Below are 21,178 nucleotides of genomic sequence, written 5' to 3'. Positions count from 1 at the left end.
CTCTAGTGGCTATGACGTTTAAGTGCAGGTGTGTTTTCAGGTTGATTACTTTACATGCAACTAAAAGTTGGTTGTATTGAAGTAGGCTCAGTAATTTAAGCCACCCTTGCAGATTTAGATTATGACAGTGGTGTGTCCCAAATGCTGTGCCGGTGGCAAATTTTGCAATGTGGTTATAACAGCTTGAGAGCTTGTTAAGGTCAGATTTGTTCAGATTGATAATAGAGGGGAGGCACAGAGAAGGGTAGAGAGTAGGTGGGAATGAGCAATGGCGGTTCTAGCAAGTGAAGTAAGAAAAGGATCAATTTTGTACAGGGAGACAAGTTTATTGATGGTTTTGATAGTTTGGCTCACATGCATATCAAATTTAAGGTTTTTATCTACTATGATGCCTAGGAGTTTAGTGTGGGATTCTGGGGAGATAATGGTGCCATTATTAGATTTAATGATAAAGAATAGTGGTGAGGACCTGCGAGTGGGGGTAGCAGCTTTGTTTTGTTAGGGTTTAATATCAGATGATGATTATAGAACCATTTTTTTCCACAGTATTAAATGTATTCTGTGACAGTGTTAATAGTTATGCCTGGAAAGTGGCAGAACAGATTAAAGTGGAGTCATCTGCTTATTGAATGCATGTTGCTTCTGGGATGACAAGAGTGGAGGTCATTAATAAAGATGGATGGAGAAAAAAAGGGGTCCTACAATAGATCCCTGGGAGACTCCTAGGGTGATGGGTAGAAATGAGAATAGTCTGTCCTGCCAAAGGACAGTCTGTTGTCTACCACAGAGGCAGGATTGAAACCATTGGAGAGCATGGTTATCCAAAGAGAAGGCCTTTAGAGTATATATGAGTTTTTGGTGGTTAACCATATCACAGTTCTTGGAGAGATCAAGAAAGAGGGCTGAGGATAGTTTATTATTTTGGTAATGGTGTATGACATTAGAGAAGGAGAGTAGGGCTGAGGTAGTACTATGGAATGGCCTAAAGCCAAGCTGGGAGATAACCAACAGATATCTATATATCTATATAAATCTTAGGTGGTTAGCCAAGAGTTTATCCACAAAAAAAGAGAGACCACAGTCAACACCTGTCACCCCTGTCAATGAAGGACACAGGTGGAACCTCTGGGACAAACGTCTGGTTTCCCATCCACTCATCAAGGTTGCGCTTGAAAAGGGTCAGCGAGGTACTCCATTTGACATGCATGCGAAGGCCATTCCAGAGACAGGGCAGCCTCTGGGAGACCAGCCTGTCTCACCAGCAGGTTTTTTTGATGTGGCATATTAGATTTAGGCCTTTTAAGTGGGTAATGCGTGAGTAGTTAGACTTGCAGATACGGAGCATCTCTAGTAGGCCAGGGTCTGAGATTGCCTTGTAGGGGAGACACAGATCACCTTTGAGCAGTCTGCATGATACTGAGCAGAGCAGCAGTGATTTCACCATGTCCACACAGGACAGGTGTTGGAGGCCATGGATTCTCCTGAGGTACCTCTGTGGCTTTTCCAGTTGATGGTGGTGTGAAGAGCTACATACCAAATGGGGCATTATACTCAATTATTGGCCTAATGAGGGAGGAGTACAGAGATGTAATAACCCTTTTTTTTTTCCGGATGCAATTCCTTTACTTATGAAATGAACCAAGTATAGGCTTTTCTGACCACTGCTGCCACATGATAGTCAAATGTGAGATTGTTGTCAACCTGAGTACCCAGGTCTCTCAACACAGGCTGTGTGCTTAAGGGATTGCCATTGATGTGGTAATCATTAGGGGCCATCCTTTTGCTGAATGGTATGGTAATACATTTTTTGCATTTAACTTAAGGTCATGACTTTGACATCAGTCATTTGTTGCTATGAGACCATCTTGCAGTATGCTAACTGCATTTGGGGAGTATAATGCCCTGTTTGGCATCTGTCTGGACACATTCAACAACTGGAATGCACACAGACACCTCACTAAAAGAATACAAGGCCTAGAACAGAGAGAAGCCTTATTAAAAGGATACAAGACCTAAACAACAAGTCCTACATTGACTCACTCAAAGCCTATACCTGGCATCCCAGAGACAACAAAAAAGTGACCCAGGTCTGCCATACAAAGTATCCTCCAGCACATGACTGATGGATTTACTGCACATCAACAAGTTAAATGGCATCAGAAATACTCTGTCTAGGGATCGAGACCTCTTCTGCAACATCAACAAAAAGATTTAGAGAAGTGTTTTAACAGCTCAGCATTTAAAATGTCTCATTCACTAAAATTTAAGTCAGTATTAAGCCAGAAACCAATGCACTTAGCACCTCATCAAGCTGAATATGACCATTTTCACCTCTGCTGGCACCCATTGTTTAACCCAGTAAGTCCAAGATGAAAAACACTTAACAGAAAGCCAAGGATGGCTGTAGTAATTGTAGAGTAATTAACATGCAAACCATTTGACTTGGGATTCTCTTACCACAAACTGAAAATGATGCAACTATTTTTTTATATATTCAGTCAATTTTTGGTTAATGTAACAAACTTCAAGAAACTGAATTTTCAGTGGAGATTGATATCTGCAGAAAATCATAATAAAGCTATGTACACAGTTGTAAGAGCCCTATTTATAGGCTTGCAACACATTTGGAACAGATGTGAAAAAATAAGTTCAGTGAAAGTCTGGAACCACAAATATCAGCTGCCCAAGAGAAGAGTTGAGAAACAGAGGTTGACATGGCTGGGTGTAGCGTGCCCTTGTACATGTAGAATAGTCTCATTACACCTGTAATGACTGGGTGTAGGCTGTCCTTACACATGCAGAATATAGTCATTACACCAGTAATTAATGGACACAGGGTACTATATGTAGAATTGATGGCAACACATGCAGAATAGTGCCATTACACCTCTAACTTATTGGATGCAGGGAACCGTAATGCAGAGCTGACAGATGCGTATAGGATGTCCTTATATATATGTAGAACAGTAGAATAGTGTCATTACAAGTGCAACAAGTGGATACAGGGTCCATGAATGTACAGCTGATGGCTGGGTGTAGAGTGCCCTTATACATGTAGAGTAATGTCATTACGCATGCAATTAATGGATAAAGGGTCCCTTATGTAAAACTGATGGGTGGGTGTAGTATGTCCTTATACATGCAGAATAGTGTCTTACAACTATAATTAATGGACACAGGGTCCCTGTATGCAGAACTGATGGTTGGGTGTACGGTGTACTTATACATGCAGAGTAGTATCATTACACCTGTAATTAATGGATACAAGTAATATAGTTTGTGTTTTATTTGTTTCTGTATGTACTTGTGCTGGAATGTAGTAAGTGTTGGTATCCTGTATGTTTCCAGTATTTTGAACTTTCAGGATTCTGTAGCGTGTATGTATGTATGTATGTATACACATATATATATATATATATATATATATATATATATATATATATATATATATATATATATATATATATACATACATATATATATATATATATATATACACATACATATACACACACACACACACACACACATACATACATACATATATATACATATCTATATATCTATATATCTATATATCTATATATCTATATATCTATATATCTATATATACACACACACACACACACACACACACACACATATATATATATATATATATATATATATACACACACACATATATATATATATATATATATATATATATAAATATATATATATATATATATATATATATATATATATATATATATACACACACACACACACACACACACACACACACACACACACACACACATATATACATATACACACACACACACATAATGCATACAGACACACACTATATATGTTCCCTTAATAATTACTTAGAAAAACATTCTGGTTATCAAAAAGAAAAAAGATTGATTTTTTATCTTTATTGATGGAATTGGTGCTTGAGAATAATGTCTTTGTATAAACAGATAAAAGGGGTCGCCATGGGCACAAGCTGTGCGAACAGCTATGCGAACTTGGTCATGGCGACCTTTGAAAATGTTCACATTAAGAATTTGCATAGATTCGTGGACGATTTGTTTTTCTGTGGAAGGGATCAGTTGATTCATTACATGAGTTTTTTGATATGCTTAACAACTCCAGTACGTTCCTGAAATTCACTATGAATTTTTCTTATACAACCATTGATTTTCTAGATGTGACCTTATTTAAGGCCAACGATGTCATCATTACCAAGGTACATCGTAAGCCATGCTATAAACCAGCGTTTCTTCATAGGGGAAGTATGCATAATCCCCACATTTTTCGAAATATTATAAGGGGTCAAGCCATGAGGACATCTAGGCTCTCTACCTTAAATGAGAATTTTGAAACAGGACTCGAGGAACTCCGGGTGGGCCTCATTAATAGGGGGTATTCTCACCAAGAGATTAATGTAGCCTACAGAGATATGGATATACTGAGAACTACTAGGGCCAAACCCTATTTTTCAGATGCCATTAAGGTTGCTAACTATGTTAGGCAGGAGACAATTCCAAGCAACCAAACCATTGTGTTACCTTACAGCAACAACATGAATGTGGTACAGGATGCTATCAAACTTAATTGGAACATCCTGGTAGCGGATGATAGAATAGCTAATATAGTGGGCCATCTTCCAACTTTTACCTATAGTAATATGAAATGTTTGAAGAGACACCTATGTCTTAGTTCTGTTAACAACAAGACTCATATGAGAACAGGTTTTGAAAGGACGAAAAAATGTGGTCACTGCCCACAGTGTATTTTCATAGATGAGTCCCACTATTTTAGACACCCCGATACTGGGCGATTTTGGGCTATTAATCATGACAGCAATTGTGCCACTAAACTCGTTGTATAATTGCCCACTGTACCCAATGTTTTTCATTTGACGTTGAGAAAACTAATAGATCTTTAAGGGAACGCATCCGAGATCATGGTTATTGTTTGAATAGGCAACAAGATTGTAGTGCATTGGCAAAACACACCATGCAAGAAGGTAATACACACACTTTTTTATACCAGGTAATACATGTACAACATGAAAGTAAGAGACTTGGTGATATAATTAATTCAACTGAGCAAATGGAATTAAATTGGATATGTAGATTAGCTGCACATAGGGGTAGGGGCTTAAACGAAATTTTGTCCATTAAACCCCACCTTAAAGGTCGGAGAATACGATAATTATGTATTGTTATACACATGTATATTACAAAGGTTAAACATGTTTTTAGATGTAGTTTGATTTTTCTTGTTATGCAACTTTCTATAATATTATTATTGTCAGGCATTGATGTATTTCTATAATATTATATATATATATATATATATATATATATATATATATATATATATATATACTTTCATACATACACATTTTTAACTTTTTTATGCATGTATTTCAATATTAATTGTTAATTCCACAACACTTGCGGCAGAAGTTTTGTGCTTCATGAGTTTATGCATTAACAAGTTGCAGTGTTGAATGAATTGTTTTAACTATAATTGTGCATCACGCAATTCGTTGGGAACAGATTCATTGGTGGTTGCCTCCCAACGTTTGTCACATGTTTTATTTTTAGTTATTTAAATTTGTTTGAAAGGTTTGTATATTCTTGTCTGATGAAGCGGAGTATATTTCTCCACGAAAGCGCTCACGTTCAATAAATATTTTTTCGAACCGAATGGTGTAAATTCATTTTCTGCAAAACAACTGGATTTGAGTATCTTTCATGGTGCATAGTCTGTTGCCTGGATGAACGAACTGAACTCGTATTAAGATTCAGAGTATCACTTGGAAGTTAGAGACTTTGTTTCATTTATCTGATACACTTTTTGCTCCATGTCCGTTGGGTGATTTTTTGTCTGTATATGTGATTATACATACATATAAAATATATATATATATATATATATATATATATATATATATATATATATATATATATATATATATATATACACACACACACACACACATATCAATATATATATATATATATATATATATATATATATATAATACATATTATACATATATATATATATATATATATATATATATATAATACACACATATTATACATTATATATATATATATATATATATATATATATACACACACATAATATAATATATATATATATATATATATACATATATATATACATATATATATATATATATATATATACATATACATATACATATACATATACATATATATATATATATACACATATACACACACATATATATATATATATATATATATATATATATATATATATATATATATATATATATATATATATATATATATAAAAAATTACACACACACACACACACCACACACGAAGACAAAATCGTTGAGATGAGAATTTTGAAATCCCATTTCAAGCGAACCAGCAGAAAAAGATCTTCCCAGGGTAAGTAACCAATTACTCAAAAAGAAACAAAACCTAAATCACACCATTCCTAACCCATCCAGTAACTAGAACAACTCCGAGATGGCACTACAGTTGGGAAAAGGACAAAGTTCATAGTCATGCACACCAGGTTACTTACTCTTCGTTGTTCAGCTGGCTTGTGGGAATGGGATTTCAATATTCTTGTCCTGACAATCTAGTCTTTCCTGATGTGGGGTTTTAATGATTTGTAAAATGTATAAACATGCATGAATGGGCGTACCTTCGTTGAAGGTTGTGCGTTAGGGCTGGCAACTCAGCACGTAAAAATCAACTGCCAATCATTAGCGGACTGGAGTTCCGCTGTGGCGACCCCTGGCCGGGAAAAGCCAAAAGACACAACAACAACAACCTTTTTTAGCTTCATTAATTTTGTATCCAGAAAAGATCTGAAACAGTCTCAAAATGTTCCAGAGCACTGTAATGCCTTTTTTGGGTTTTGTCAGGTACAAAATAATATCCTCTGCAAATAAAGCCAGCTTTTGTTGACCAAGGTAATGATTATATCCTTGAGTTGCCGAGTCCCTTATTTTGTCAGTGGTTCTAAATATACCATAATTAAGACAAGGGAGAGAGAGAACACCCCTGCCCGGTTACTATGCTCAAGCAGAAATTATCAAAGGAAGAACCCCCACCCACTTCAATTTTCACCTCCGATCCTTCACATAGTCTAATCAGCCTTATAATTTTTTCAGGAAATGCATATGCTTCCATTGCCCTGCTCAAAAAGTCCCAGCTTACTCTGTCAAATGCTTTCCCTGCATCAAGACCCACTAACAACAATGGTATTTTCTTACGTTCTGCTTCTCTCTGGATCAATGGTCTGTTAATGTTGTTAAATGTTTGCCTCCCTTCCACACAACCACACTGATCCATATCTATCAGTTTTGGCATTACTTTTGCCATTCTTTTAGCAATTATAGACATGCACACTTTATAATCATGGTTTAGTATTGAAATGGGCCTGTATAACGCTGGAGCTGATGGATCTTTACCCTCTTTAGGTATTACAGCTACCATTTCTTCCAGGACGGTGGTACTTCTCTTAAAATACTGTTAAACAAAACCTTGCAAATCTTTCTCATTTTTTTCCTCCTAGCTTCCAAACTTCCACAGGAATACCATCTATTCCTGGGTACTTTCCTGTAGATTGGTTATACAGCACAATTGCTCTCTCATCTCCTCCTATCCTGACTGTTAGTAATTGAACCTCATCTACCTCTAACCTTGTCATATTTAATTCTTACAAAAACATTTCCATTTGTATTGTTCCTCACCCATTCTTGACCCCTCAAAGGCAGAAGAGCTGACACAGGTACAGTGAGTACTGTAGGGCTGTCAACCAACCTTGATTGTCCAGGTACTGACCCAGCTAATGCTTGATAGTCTGGTGTTGCATCTCACATATGCTTAGTAAAAGGAGTAACATGTACAGCAACTGTGAAATCTGACAATGAACACACAAAATTTGTGATAGCTCTTGATGACAAGTAAGCTTTCACCATTTGCATCAAACTTTGACCTTGTCAGAGAAACAAACTACAGTCCAAAGCAGGAGGAAGGGAGGACTGACACCAGTAGCACAGACACTGGAAAACACAATGCCAGTGAACACGATGTATGGAAAGGTGAGTGCTTTCGCATCTTGGGCGGTGCTTCATTGTTTGCATGTAGCACACCATCGTGCACTGCCGCATAGCAATGGTTATTGACCAAAATGTTTTGTTCGTTAAATTTTCCCTTAGCACTTTGCTTGTGGTCAGTGCCACGGTGGTACGGCAGTAGCGTTGTTACCTCACAGCAAGAGGTTCTCCCGTTCGATTCTCAGCGTGGCTTGGGAGTGCCTTCTGTGTGGAGTCTGCATGTCCTCCCCGTGGTTGGGTAGCGTTCGAAAGACATGCGTGTGTAAAATAGGCATGCCTTAGTTGAAGGTTGGGCGTCGAGCTGGCACCCCGGCATTTTGTAAAAATCTACTGCCAATCATTAGCGGACCGGAGTTCCGCTGTGGCGACCCATTACCGGGAAAAAGCCGAAAGACTAGCAACTTTGCTTGTGGTCCTCCAGAGGTTTTTCGCGGCCCTGTTGTACTGTCAGGTGGAATACTAAGAATATCCTCTGAGGTACCAACACACCTCTCTTCCACTAGCCATTCCCAAGTGTGACCACTTTTCCTGACCACATAACCTAACACTATGGAGGGTCAGTTTACCACAGTTTGTCAAGACAACTTGGTCAACATGGCCCTCATGAAGCAGTGTAGCAACTGCCTCATGTTTGCCGACACCCTTCAACTCCTAGTCCACAGAAACTCAAATAGTGAGAGATGCTCTCTCAAAAACTAGCCAGTACATATGACAATGAGCAGGTTGTCAGCATGCACACCTCACCTCTTCCACCACTCAAACCCACATCACACATACTGACATATATGGAGGTCCTCACCAGAAAGATACCTAAATACCAGACACCATGCAAATACAAAAATGCAACATGAAATAATTCCTATGCAGAACACAGGATGCACCACTGCATATCACCAGTTCCCTACCTGTCAAGCCCATAAGGCAGAACTCAAAACTATACATATTAGTCATAGGTGATTCTATCATGTGGCACACATAGATGTCCCTCTCAGCAGGCCAGATAAGTAAAAGGTCACGATCAGCTGTCTGTCAGGTGCCAGAGTACACCATATCAAACATGCACTCAAGTGTCTCAACAGCAGTTACTGTTATGACTCCATCATAGTCAATGTTGCGTGGTGCGTATCTGATCTCTGTGGACTATATGAACAGAGAGACATGACTGAGCTGTCAGACTGTGTATCAGGTGCCCCTGCCCTTAAGTAGCAAGCAGTCTACCTTCACCTAGAATGATGCCTCTATACAAACAGAAAATGCTCGACTTAAATAAGTGGCTTATTTTCTGTAGTTATTCTGATGGGATGTAGTGTCTGTCAGCCTGGAATGACATGTTCGACAGGTCTCAGTGCTTTGCCGTAGATGGTCTTCATCTGTCACCCCTACAAATGCAGCTATCAGATCAGTCTCTTGCCAAACCCATACTGCCTTTTTTTAGTTAGTTAGTGTCTCAAGGACAAAATTCCTGACATAATAATTCCCTGTTAAAAAACTCAGGGTTATGCTGTTCAAAGCTGGGAGTCATACTGTGAAAGTACACTCACTGGAAGCAGTCCTCACAGTGAAAGATGCAGATGTATGTGTACAGTCTTGTAGACCAGGTTCAAGTCTGTGAAGAGCACCTCAGCCATACAGAGTTACACCTCTTTCCATAAGTTCAGACCACAAACTGAATGAGTGAAAAATAAAGAAACAGTACCAATATTCATCAAAGATACATACACCTCTAGTATGGTTAAACCATATGATTCAGAGGAGATAATTCAGCTGCAGTTAACTATTGGCAGAGCACCTATTCAAGTCATTGCCAGATATCAAACCCCCACCATGCATCAGGACACCCACTCTGCCTATTTGGATCGACTTGAGTCTATCAGGATAGATGTGAACACCATGATTTTGGCCAACTTTAATTCATAAGCCATTGAGAGGGTAAATTACTTGTGCTTAAAATCACTTGCCCAAAGGTTCATTGACTTACTTCCAGTGCCCTGGACCAACTGGTTGAGACCACCACAAGGGATGCCCTCATCATGGATCTGGTGCTTACCAATATGGTGGACCACTGGAGCAGCCCCACCGTGAGGTCTTTCCTGGTGAGAGCCGACCAGAAATCAGCCTCATTCTAAGTAACTGTCACACCTGAGCCCCCACCCTAACAACAACTTCACTAAAAAATTTTCCAAAGGTGATTATAACCTCTTACAGGATAGTTTAAATAGCTACAATGCACCTCCCCCCTCAGATGGAGCTAGCAACTACGGCAAACTCTGCACCAATGCTTTATACAAAACACTTGTGTAGCTGCATTAGCTCGGCCATACCTGATCAGACCAAAATAGACTCCTCTTGGAAAAGCAAACCTGCATGGTGGACAACTGCCATTTACAGACCTTAGCGGTGGTGGTGCTGTGGTAGCGTTGTCGCCTCACAGTAAGACGCTGTCCGGTTCTAAGCTAGAGCGTCTTCTGCGTGGAGACAAGCGTGAATGGGCGTACCTTCATTGAAGGTTGTTCATCAGGGCTGGTAACTCGGCACGTAAAAGTCAACTACCAATTAGAGGACCGGAGTTCCGCTGTGGCGATCCCTAACTGGGAAAAGCCGAAAGACGCAAACAAACATGGAGATTAAGAAATTGCTGTACAAGGGGGGACGAGCAGTAAAATTAAAGGACTCCCTCCTGACCATAAACAAACCAATAAGACATCATTGTGAAGTCCTCCAAAGCAAACTACTATTACAAATTAGCTTGCTCAACTTAGGACAACCATAAGGTGTTCTTTAGTGGCATCTGTAATCTAAAATGAAAGCTCAGGATTTGGTCAGAACTGGTATGATACCACAAATACTGAGGCTATGGACAGAGATAAACTGTTAGCTGACAGGTTCTGTGAAAACCTCACTCCCCTGACCCCACCACGTGTACCCCATGATATCCCCGGCACCTATCCCATACCTTCTCTCCTTAAACAGCAGATAGTGAACACCCTCTCTAAGGCCAAAAACACAACATCTATGGGACTTGATGACATCACAGGCTGTGTCCTACATGGGTTCAGACAAGAACTAGCAACACTATTAGGTACTGTTTTCAAACATAGTCTAAACACAGGCTTTGTCACAGCTTAACCACCGATATCACCTTGCATGAAGGTGGTGCTTCCACAGACACCAGGATCGCTAGACCTATTAGCCTGTCTAGCCTCATCTGTCTAGGCCATGGATTGAATCATCATGGACCTGAACAAAGATGTAGGCAATCTCCAAACACTTGACCCTACCCAGTTTGGATTTCTCAAATGGAGATCATGCCTGTTAAACCAGGTGGACTACTTCTAGACAGTCACCAATGCCCGGGACAAGGGAAAATCTGTGCATACAGCCTACCTAGACTTAGCCAAGGCTGTTGACACTATCCACCACTCTGGCATTATTGACAAACTCACGCTGCTAGGTATCAACCCCAATATTGTTAGATGGGTCGCTAATTGGTATACTGATAAGAGTCCATGTAGTCAAAATAGTGGAATACACATCCAACAGTAGACCAGTAAACAATGGTGTTCCACAGGGATCAGTCCTGGGAAGTCTATTGCCTGGGATCTATTTGTCTGAGTTTCAAGCAAAAATTAAAGGTCTGTGGTTGACAAAGTTTGCGGATTACTGCAAACTATGAACAGTCCAGTCACAGAATCTTAAACAATGTCAACATCATACACAAAAGGTCTTACACAAACCACTGATTGGTGTCAAAGTCATGGGCTTACTCTCAATGCAAGCTGGGAGCTGTCACAGAATCTCTAACATTGTCAACATCATACAAGACTGTGTTAAACTCAGTGCAGAAGACTATATTATCCCTTTCAGTAAGAGCGATATTCCTGCAAAGTACCACATCAATAGCAACACCCTAAGTATGGGCTCAGTGTTGACAGACCTGAGCACACAAGTTGACAGCAACCTTACCCTTGATCACCATGTCTCCACTGTGGTAAGAAGGGCATTCTATATTGCTCATCTCATAAAGAAGGGAATAGATATAGAAAAATAAAGTTATACCCTCCCAGTAACCTTCCATCATCAGCACAATAATAGAGTAAAACCCCTTTTGGTATGTACCCTGCAGCAGCTGGAGAGACCACAAAGGTTCTCCACAATGAAAGTCAAGGTCTTCAGCATCTGTCCTACAGTGATCATGTGAAATCACTGTCACATTTTTCTGATTCATATTGACTACTTGGAGGCAGTTTTTGCCTTGCATGTAAGGCAGTCTCTGACCCTGCTGTATTGAAAATGTGTATCCAGAAGTCAAATTGTACACAGGTTACTCACTCTAAAGACATTAACCTGGTATGTGACATTAATGGAGCATGCTGGAGGGACAGATTTGTCTCCCAAAGGTTACCACACCTTTGGAACATACTCCCAGTTCATGTCAAACAGAACCCCTCAATGGCCCTCCTCAAACTCAGTCTGGATAATTGGATGAAATTACCATGAATTCACCAGGGGTTACACATCTCAGACAGGGTCAATAGTTGCCGATAGTTGAAGCAAGGGTAGAACTTTGCTAGGCTTGTAAGGGAACTAGGACCATTTGCCTAGCAACTTTCTATGATGCTAGAGGCCCTATGAAAGGGGAGCCCATTTACTGTCATTCTGACACATCAAGAGCAGAAGTGAAGGTCTCACCAATCTTAAAAAAAAAAACAGGAAAGTACGCACTTACTCACCTCTGAAGTACTGAAACCTGTGGGGGTGTGGTTGGTGAGGTGGGGGGATGAATCAAAGTAGCCCGAGGCATTTTTACATTTTTTTTTATTTCTGTTCCATGGTTGAGCTGTAAGCAGCAGCCGACTATCAGCTGATTGGTGGGCCTGCAACATCTCCATACTCCTTGTCCAGAAGTACCCTTTTTGGTGTGGACAACTCATTAGAAAGGGAATTGGTCTTTGTTCTACTGCTGAACTATGGCTGCTTGTTGATCTTGCCTCAAGATCCAAGTTGATAGCAATCTCTCATTTGACAACCACGTGGCCAAAGTGGTTAGAAAAACATTTTATATAGCCCACCTAATCAGGAAGGGATTCACATCTAGATCAGGGGAGGTAATTGTGCCTCTTTACTCATCCCTCATCAGGCCCATAATTGAGTACAACGCCCCTTTTGGGATATACCTTACCAGACACCTGCAGCAACTGTAAAGACCCCAAAAGTACCTCACCAAGAGGATCAAAGGGCTCAAACAGATGCCATATGCTGCCCGGTTAAAGAAACTCCAGCTCTACTCAGTGGCATACCGCCTGCTCAGAGGCGATCTGTGCCTGATGTATAAAGCCATGTCCAACCCGGAATTAATGGACATGCTGCACCTCAGAAAATCCAAATCCCATCAAGCTACACGCTCGAGAGACTTGAACCTCAGCACTGAAATAAACAGGACATGCTGGAGGGACAGATTCATAACCCAGAGGCTCCCTTCACTCTGGAATAAAATTCCAGTCCAGGTTAGGCAGAGTCCCTCATTGACTCTCTTCAAGGAGGAATCTTGATGAGTGGATGGGAGATCGTAGGTTTACCCCGGGTATCACTTCTGTGTCACTGTTAGACAGAGGCACAGTATACTAACCTCGAAAAAGGGAGTAGCAAAATTAAATTTAAAATGGGTGGTGAAAGCCAAACACACTCTGGCTAGGCTTATAAATGCCCTAGGGCAGATAGTCTAGCATGAACCTATGAACCTATAAACTGTTTACTCTGTCTGGTACTAAACACCCTATGTCGGGATGGCTCCTCGTGGTGGGCACCATATTCAAGGGAGATCACTCCTCTATACATCGGGAATCTTACATGCTTTAATGTTACAGGCACAGAGATTCTTAGACTTCGTATATGCAAACAACCTTGACCAAATAGTGAATGCACCCAGCAGAGGCTCCAACATACTTGACCTCGTGCTCACAAATATGGGATAATGCTGCACCTCCCACAGTGTCTCGTCCACCCTGGCAAGGTCTGACCATAAAGCGGTCACCTTCAAAATCAGCACTGTAATCCTATTAAACATTAATAGTTAGGAACTATTCCAAGGCAAATTACCTTTTATTAACTGACGGTTTGTCAAAATGCAATGTGCCTCCAAACCCTGAGAACACAGCAGCCTATGCTGAATTGCTGTCAGAAACTGTGTACAACCATGTCAATGGCTGCATGGAGGATAATGTACTTACCAGACGTAAGCCCAAAACTAGCCCCAGAAACAAACTGCCCTGGTGGCATCCCAAATTAAAACAGAATATACAACAAAAGGAAAAAGTTATGGCAAACATTAGGAGGGGTAATTTCCATTAAGATAAAAACTCTAAGTGTAAATAGTTAACTAAGAGGTCTAATTAGGTCAAGCAAAGTCAACTTTGAAGTTAAGACAGCCTCCCAATGAAAGATAACTATAAAGCTTTCTACAGTTATATCACAAACCTAAAGGGCAACACACAGCAATATGCTGAACTGGTGGGTTAATGGTGCCACAATCACCAAGCCTAGCAATAAAGCAAACCAGTTTGTGGACAAATTCATTTCCAAATTTTACCCTCTCTCATCCACAACCATCCTCTAAAATGACCCTCAAACATAAGTTTCCAACTATAACTAGGGAGCATGTAGTGGCTGTTCTCACCGAAACCAAGAACATGGTCTCAGTAGGCCCCAATAACATCCCAGGATGCCTTCTGAATAGTCAGAAATATGACTTCAGTACCCATGGCATTATTATTTAAGTATAGTTATAAAAGAGGCTGTGTGTCACATAAATGGAGGACTGTGATGGTCACCCCCCTTCATAAGGGCAGACCTCCAACAGATTCTGGAAACTACCGATCCATTAGTCTGACTCTACTTTCAAAGCCATGGAAAGAATTACCATGGAAATTGTCAACAAGGACTTGGGAGACCTCCAGACACTGGATCCATCACTGTTTGGCTTTGCAAAAGAAGGTCATGCTTACTGAATCTGGTGGACTTCTATGAAAAGGTCATGAAGACCACGGATGAGGGGAAAATGGTGCATAAAGCCTACCTAGATCTGGCTAAAGCATTTGATACTATACACTCTGGCATTGGTAGCAAAATTATGGAACTAGACATAAACCACTTTATAACATGCTGGACAGCAAGCTGGCTCATTGATAGGGCCCAGGAGATTAAAATATACGAGATCACCTCCACAAAGAGACCAGTCACCAGTGGGGTCCCACAGGGTTTTGTGGTATGTCATATGTCAAAGTAAGGCCTCTGGCTAACCAAGTTCACAAATGACTGCAAAGTGGGAGCAGTCATTGACCCCCCCCCCCCCCCAAGATGAGAACACCCTTCTGGAAGGTCTAATACAGATAAATGCCTAGTGCCAAACCCATGGCTTAAAAACACAGTACCAAGAAATGTATTATAGTAACTTTTCAGAAGTCTGTCACCCCAGATACATCCTCAGTAAAACACCCTTAAAAGTTGATTCACTAGTCGGGGATCTGAAAACTCATGTAAATAGTAACCTAGCCTTTGACCGGGTCTATATTACAACAACAAACAATCCGATGATCTAACGTTGTTATATCGACCCCTAAAGCTTGAAAACTCAAAACAGCAAACAACCAGAACAGCGATTTTTATCCCGGGGGGGGGGGGTGAAGGAAACTGCACAACACGGACGGCCAGCCCAGCAATTTCTTTCCCTGGGAAAAAAAATTGTTGTTCCGGCCACTCTCTATTTTGCCGGTTCGACATTTAATGTTCGAACTAACAGCGTTCTTTCATCTGATCGTTCGCTAAACTAAAGTAGAGCCTTTTGACCAACATGTGTCCAAGCTAGTAAGAAAATATTTCTATGTTGTTCAAGGTTTGGCATCTAAGTCTAGAGAGGTCAACATACCACTGTACTTGGCCTTTATCAGACCTATTATAAAGTATAATGCTCACTTTACTATGTACCTGACCAGACTCATGCACCTCAAAGCCTGGTCTCTTTACTCTGTATCATGGTGATCTTTGCCTGGCATACAAGGCAGACCTGGACTCTATTTGGGTGAACCTTTTGCTCATCCACAAAACAAACAGCATCAGACCTACTAAATTAAAAGACCTACATTTTGTTTGAAAGATAAAATAGAACATGTTGGAGATGCATATATGTTTCTCAGACAATTCCCATTCTGTGGAACAGGCTCCCTATCCATGTGAAGCTCCCTATCCCTATTTAAGAGGGACTTGGATCGGCAATGTTGTAGTATACTGGCTCACCAGATGAGCAGTAGCAAGTGCAGCCCAAACCACGCCCCAGCTGGTTGATGTCTTGCTATTGTCATGAATATACAATATGATGTGGTTTCCTCCACATGAATATTCATCCTGATGAGCAAGGGCATGCATGCAGAATTGGGTGAGCCAAAACAAGTATGACAAAGCCATGAATATTTTAATACTATTTGCACGGCTTTTCTGTGAATCTAAACAATTAATTTTTGCTTTGCTTTTGCAGGGGGCAAGCCCCCTGCACCTCCCTGGGAGGGCACTGTGCCCCACTCCCACCCTCCGCTACTCAACTATACCAAATCCGAGATCCGACTATATTGAGGAAGAGGCTAAACCCAGACTACAGGCAGGCGCTGAACTGTGAGGCACACACAGTCAGCAGTTGACCAGGGAGCTGCTAAATGCCAGGGTATTCAGAAATGCAAGGGGTACTTTTAAACTATTACAACTATTCTCACAGGAACATACAGTAGTCAGGGATGCTTACCTGCATTCATTATATGCATACCGTCATGGGCTAATATGCATGGCATCCCAGTCATGCCTCATTTCCATTCTGCCTCACAGCCATGGCAGTTATCCATCATCCTGGCCATGCCCACTCCTGCACGAAACTGCCGGTGAGCCAGTATAATATCACCCTTGGAACAATGGATGGGTAATCAGAAATTTACCCCTGGTCTGGCGAAATTGTCTGGAAAAAAAAAAAGACAGTCATTCATTAAATCACTCCCTACAAAAAAAAGAATTTAGTTCAAATTTGGCTTGTACAGCTAAGCTTAAAGGGCCATAGTGGTCGCAAGTCTAGTATACACCAATGAACATTTTTCTAAATATGTTATGCTCCTTGTAAATGTCTCACTGAAATCACCTCAATTACAAATGTGATATAAATACAGGTCCACTTTTAAAGAAAGTAAACAAATGAATAAGAAAATATGATTATCAACTTCAGGACCTTGGATGTTGAGGAGAGGCACCAGCAGGAGAAGAGCAGCAAAACTTTGGTGCAATTTATGAATATTCGACGACCTGTTATTTACCTCTTTTACAGTAACACCCATCAGTTGAAACCATATCCCCAAGCATACGTAAAATCATGTCCATTACCTTATCATACGATCAAAAAAGAGTGAACGCTTTTTCATCGTACTGATAAGGTCTAAAGCACAAAATATCGAACGGAAATTTTTTCCCAGGGAAAAAATTTGCTGCTCCGCAAAAAAAAGAAAAACGTAAACACAAAGTGAAATGGGGGGCTTCACCCCCCACACCCCCCTACTTAAATATACCAACTCCAAGATCGCACCATAGCGGAGGAAATGGCAAACTCCTGAAGACGGCCCCCCCCGAATTTTTCCCTGGGAAAAATTTGATATTCCAAAACTGTTATTTTGCCATTTCAACAGTATCGGATCGACAAAATAGCTTTCGCCATTTAGTCCATGCGTGACTGTAATACATATCCGTAAAATCTATGGGGTGATCCTTCTTTGAGAAATAGCCAAAATCACTCCTCACAAACCGCATTAGAATATGTTGCATATTGGATGGACTGCTGGGAATAGAAAAGGCAAAACAAAAGATAGTAAATTATCCTTTTTCTGTATAAGTTATGATACATAGGGTAGAAGGTGAGTGCTGTGTCAAGAACGATACTGTACTCCTTTCCACAAAAGCCTAGAACAGTCCCATGTATATCTGTAATGGATACCTTACTTGATAAAGTGTTGTTTAAGGGGAACTAGAGTATATCAGTTATTTTGGCGTATGCCTATACTTGTCCCACTGTGAACTGTGAACTGCAGATACTAAGATTATTATCAGGAAGTTACAGCTAGACACTAACATTCCTGCCCCTATATGTACAAGACAACTACTAAACTGAAAAGCAGAACCCCATGGATGCGCAGATATGTACACATGCATGCATGCATGTGTGTGTGAGTAGATCTATACGGTTATAACAGTGTAGTGCCTCGCAGGATGCGCAGTAGCAAAACCCGCCCCTGACCGCCCATAACTGCACTGATATATTCCGTTCCATTTCTGTGGGAAGTCTGAGGAATCGGAGTTGGTATATATAAGTCGGGGGGTGCAGGGGGGGCGTCCCCCCCTGCAATAACATGTATAAGACTGTTTGCTTGCAGACGATAATTACAGGTGCAACCCTCTTACTTATAACTAACTTGTATCTCACTCTAAAGTATTAGTAGTTTTGACTGACAGCTGTAGTTGTCAACATGCCCTGCATCGGTATTGTAAAACGGAATATGGTCTCGGAGTTGGTATATATAAGTCGGGGGGTGCAGGGGGGCGTCCCCCCTGCAATAACATGTATAAGACTGTTTTACGTTGTTTGTTTACCGTAAATATTTCTTTAGAAGATATGGGGCATACCGCTCATACAAAGCAAAAGGTAAAGTAAACATCTACTTTAACACAATGTTGAGACGTCTCGGAGTTGGTATATTTAAGTAGAGGGCTACAAACTGTTTTGCGTTGTTTCTGTACAGTAATTATAAATTAGTAATTATCGGGGCGGGATTTGCTACTGCGCATCCTGCAAAATGTTTTCACTTTATTTTTCCCAAATTAAAATGTCTTTTTACTTCTGTGTTGCATGTTCTGTGTCAATCATGTCTGCCACGCCCCAAGCTGCGCAGTACCACCCGCGAGGCACTACACTGTTATATAACCATATATACATATGCACACACACATAAAATCACAGAATTTTAGCTACATACATAAATATACAAATGTGTACTTAACAGTTACATAACATGACTATTAAATGACCACAAAGCCTGTGACAAATCCCACGTGTCCAAAAGAATTTAACCACTCTGACAACACTAAACACATCTGAAAAAAAAAAAAAAACACTGAATATCTGAGGAAATATCAGACATACTGAAATAACTGCTCACAAAAAAAAAAGTGCAGTAAAACTGGTAACCTGCACAAATGAAACTACACTAAAGTGTATTACACTACTTAATCCAAAATCATTACTATAAAAAGTTTTTCTAAATATATAATTCCTAATAATCTGCCACACAGCACTAAAGAGGAGTTAAAATTCATCACATCTTAAATAACAAATTACCAAACATAAAAATGTTCACTTACGTGTAATATTCAGCTTTGTAGTAGAATAAAGTTGTGTAAAGAACAAATTTTTCTATATAGTGCATTGCTTCTCCAAATGAACTCCACAAAATCTACCTGCTACGCAAGCAACAAAAAACACAGCAATTATCCCTAACATTTGCTACAATAGGACTATAATAATAAATAATAAAAGAAGAATAACAATGTTAATGCACTAATTTTTCATCCAACCCTCTCGTCTAACTGCAACGTTTCAAATGAGCAGAATTTTGTAGAAACTGGCAAACAGGTGCACCCTGCAGACAATAAAAAAATAAGTAAATCTGCCTTTGTTTCCCCCAAGTTAACTATTTTGTGATGAATGCATTATTTTGTTACCAAAGTTGAATAAATAAATGCACTTAATGAAGTAAGAGATTTAAATAGCCCATCATCAAGCTTCTCATTCAGTGACATCAATGTCAGTAAGACAACTGAAAAGTGTAATTAGTGCCTCGTTAATCTGAATATGACCATTCACACCTAAGCAGGCAGCAATTGTTTAATCTACTACCGAAGATCAAAAAGTGTGATGATGGCAGCAAAACTAGAATAATTTGCATGCAAACCTAGTTTGTCAAGCTTCTCTAACCAAGCACTGTGCCAGGGGATGACTACAGCTGTTATAGTTTTACTCAACCTTTGAGTAAATATGTTAAACTTTAAATGAGAATTTTGTGAGGAGAGTAAAATTCATAGAAAATGATAAAAAAAGTTATATACAATTTTATTTTCAATGTGTATGAACCTTCTACAGACACAGAAGTATGGAAAAATACTTAGTACTGCTTCCCTACCTTAAAGACAACAAGACCTTATTTGGTTTATAGTGGCCCTATAAAAATGTTACATTTCATTGCACACAAAGTTTATATATAATAGATAATCCTCTATGTGTTATACATTACAGAGCGGCAACATAACATTCATACTGAGGAAAATAATGAAACATATTTCAAAGTAGTGTAAAGGAGACATGCAGTTCGGTAAGACATATAGGATATACGTTATCAGTAGATGCAGTCTACTTGGGTACTGTGAAAACATATGTTTGTGGATATATATGAGGTAGTAAGAAAAAATATTTTGAAGACAGCAATTAAAAGCATACTGGGATTCTAAAGAAAAAACAGTTGTTCCTTGGGAGTGAAATTGTAGAGTAAATCACTATTGAACAGTATTTCACCAGGTAAGCTACTGCAAACATCCAACATTTGGTTACCATACATGTGTCTGTCCTCAGTTGTAATATACTTTACAGTATAATGGCATTCTCTATTTGTAACACATGTATTTTAATTCGTAACAGTAGCACTCTAGTGATACTGCTGCAGTCTGAAAATATTTATATCATGGTCTCCCACCTTTTGCCTCAAGACTCATTTTGAAGTCTGTGCATACATGCTTCTTATTGGGATAATGCAGTGCTGGCTCAAAATGAATTCTGTCCAAAGTTGCTCATCAAATAATGAGGTCTGAAAAATGCGAGCACCCCTGTAAATGGCCTGAAAATAATCCCGGTCTAGAAAAGTATTTCTTTGTTTATACCAGTACTGAAAAAAAACCCTCTTGGCAGCAGGTAGTGG

At 39.7% G+C, this 21,178-nt stretch overlaps 1 protein-coding gene across 1 annotated transcript in view; it reads right to left on the bottom strand.

The window, feature by feature from the left end:
* The window catches only part of B3GALNT1 (beta-1,3-N-acetylgalactosaminyltransferase 1 (globoside blood group)), a 137,395-nt gene that overhangs the window by 98,060 nt on the left and 18,157 nt on the right, over window positions 1-21,178 (bottom strand). The window contains exon 2 of the mRNA XM_044069975.1: window positions 16,924-17,130. The gene's annotated coding sequence lies outside the window, so the exon portion shown is untranslated. The remainder of the gene's footprint in view (window positions 1-16,923; window positions 17,131-21,178) is intronic.

The sequence above is a fragment of the Protopterus annectens genome, chromosome 4.part1, assembly GCF_019279795.1.
Source record: "Protopterus annectens isolate FY-2018-M chromosome 4.part1, PAN1.0, whole genome shotgun sequence".
Lineage (NCBI taxonomy): Eukaryota > Metazoa > Chordata > Ceratodontiformes > Protopteridae > Protopterus > Protopterus annectens.
Note: the sequence above shows the minus strand (reverse complement) of the source record. Positions and strands in the feature narration are given on the sequence as shown.